The sequence below is a fragment of the Fragaria vesca genome, linkage group LG2 (genome assembly GCF_000184155.1).
Source record: "Fragaria vesca subsp. vesca linkage group LG2, FraVesHawaii_1.0, whole genome shotgun sequence".
NCBI classification, from domain to species: Eukaryota; Viridiplantae; Streptophyta; class Magnoliopsida; order Rosales; family Rosaceae; genus Fragaria; species Fragaria vesca.
The window spans coordinates 17568991-17572030 of record NC_020492.1 but is presented as its reverse complement, the minus strand read 5'-3'; positions in this window follow the sequence as shown (position 1 = coordinate 17572030).

Here is a 3040-nt window from a genome sequence, read left to right as displayed (position 1 = left end):
TGGACTACACAAGTGGCAATGACCCATTGAAAGTTTACTAAAAGCATCATATAGTGAGCAAAGTAACTCACATCTTCCGATGGTTGTTATTTAGTAAATTGGTAGTAACTTTGGTGAGTACACTAAGTTTTTCCCTTATGTGTGGTAATTAATCATGAAGAATGAAATTTGCAGTTTTGCACTCTCTCAATTACAATCTACACACTCTGACCTATTTTTTACCGTGGAAATGTCAAAATTGTCACTTTTTTTCCCTTCAAATTGTCGATGATATTTAGATTTTTATAATTCATAGTTAAAATGGACTAGGGTACGTGGATTGTAATTAGAGGTGTGCAAATTTCACTCCCCTTAATTAAAGTCTTTCTAAATATACCCGACAAGTAAGGGAGGAGCCATCTTGAAATGAGGTGGAATAACCTTGGTTTGATAAAAGGGAGAAGTGAAGAAAAAATTGGCATCCTTAACCAATTTCGACTCGTGAGAGCTAACTAGGCGGTCGTTGATTTGACAATGTGAACTTTAAACATGTTTATACAACATGAGAGTTATTGCTTTAGCTGTGAGTTATTTTATGATCTCGGCATCAATATTATTTTACTTACTCTAGATATGGTATTTCACCAAAAAAAAAAAGTCTTAGGGGTTGTGCTTCATTATAACGATATGAGAGTTGATTAATTTTCAACAAGAAAATAATGAGTTTTTTCCATCATACTCAAAATCTTCATCTATAAGCTTTGAAAAACAGTCAGAGTAATTGTTTTATGATTAACGACTATGTCGTCTAAAAAGTAAAAAAAAGAAAAGAAAAGATTCACGACTATTGGGGAAGCTCATGGAATCAATATGGAAACAACATGAAAAGTACATTGAATGCAAACAAGAAAAGAGATAAGCTTCAATTCATGTTCAAAAGATGTCAAACCAGAGACTAACCCTAGTACAATATATAGTCTTAAGACTCAACTATTCTCCTACACTCCAACTGGTGTGCAACCGTGACCGGGTTTAAAATAGCGGAATTGAAAATGAAAAAATAACTCTGAAATTAGAATCAAAATAGCTTTCTATCTTTACCCTAATATTCCTAACATGTTCCATATCTATTTTCTCCATACAATAACCAATATACGAAACAAAAATCAAAAATATATATAGCAAAGATCATATTTGCAAGGCACTGGCGGGGGACCTCATGAAGAACATCATTGGCTATATCTTCGGCTGTAGCTTCGAAGTCGCTCCGGTTCACGTCATCTTTAACGCTATGTTATATGAACTTGTATCCTCATCAGTGCTAGAGTCGCTTCAACCGGGTATCTCATCCTCGCTCTCATCTTTAACGAGAAGAAGAATCAAGCTCGTAAGGTTCGGAAATCGAAGCAAATGGCTCAAGCTTTCAGACCAATGAATGATTGCAATGGTTGGCCAGATCTTCTTGTTCGTGGCCACGTTTAAATAGCAAAAGTCCATTAAAAAAAACTATTAAGCATTCATTCTTCAACAAAGTGAGAATTTTGAAGTTCATTCTTCAAGAAGTTCATTAACACAGGTCGATTGAGAAAGTTTTTGGATATTGTTTTACGTTAGGTTTTATGATATTTTTTACATTAGGCTTCTTGAGATTGTCACGTATATAAAATATAAGAAAAGAGATTTAGACAATATCTTACCTTTTAGCGAAACAAAGCTTTCGTATATATCTCACCTGTCAAAAACTTCACAACGATATCTCATGTTTTGACCTCGACCTAAGATCAATATCTGAGGACGTTAGCTCCGTTAAGAAGATTGACGCCAGACATATTTTTGTCATAAAATGACTACTTTGCCCTTTATTCTTCAAAAAAAAATATTAAGAAGAAAAAAAATGAATGTTTTAAGAGGAGGTTTTTCTGGGTTTCCACTTTCCACCTTCTCTAGAGTTCAGATCAAATAGAGCTAGCAGACTTTCTTTACCCACCACCATTATATATTCCTTAGATCCCGGAAATGATCATTGGCCAACAGATTCTTGTGCTTCATGTTATAAGAATTTATTGACTTCGCGAGTTCCTTAACAGTAGAAATAGATTACGCATCTGCTAGGCTCGTGAAGGATTTTGATTTGCCGTAGAACTTGGATATCCCTCTATTGACAGGCAAAACCTCTTCAAGCTGGTCCATGATGTCCAAAGGCCCTTTAAATCTCCCATGAATGAACCTCTCGAACTATTGGATCATACCATTCCCACTAATCCCATTTTTGTCCAAAGCAATAATCATGATGTGGGTTTTGAATTGCTTCAAAGTCGAGAGCTTTGATATAAGTAGTAAATACTGAAACTTTGGATTGAAAAACAACAGGGATTATCTCGAAAGCTGAGAGCTTTGGTTGAGAGATTGAAACTTTGGATTGAAAATCAACAAAGGGAGGAAAAATTAGTTGGGTATTGATATCTAGTGAGGAAGAAGAAGACTCATATGGGTTGGAGACTTAGGGGTGTGTATTGTATATGGAATTAGTGGAAGTTTTAAAAAAGTCTATGGAATTTGAAAGTCTAGGTGTATTCAATACTGACTTTTAAAAATCTATCAAAGTCTGGGTGTATTCAACTAGATTTTAAAAAATCATTATGAATTCCACCAAAGTTCAGAGGTATTCAATTAAGACTTTTTAAAATGAATAGAAGTTCAGATGTATTCAAAATATCATTCATACTTATGGAATTAATAACTCATGGATAATTGTGGACTTTGTAGTGTAAATTACACACACCAAACTACCAATATTTTTCCATCCACTAAAGCAAAGATTTGGAAAAGTCTACGATAGACTTTCTCTTTACATGTGAATAGGTTGATCCTACAATACATCTATCTTTTTTTCTTTTTATAATATTTTGTGCTATCAATGTTCTATTCTACCTATTCTTTTCAATGTTTTTGAATGTTAATATTTGTTGTATTCAATTGTAATGCTTGGAACCCTCGATAACCTAAATGTTATATACTAACTCTTGATATTAGAACCACATGATCATATATTATTATATTA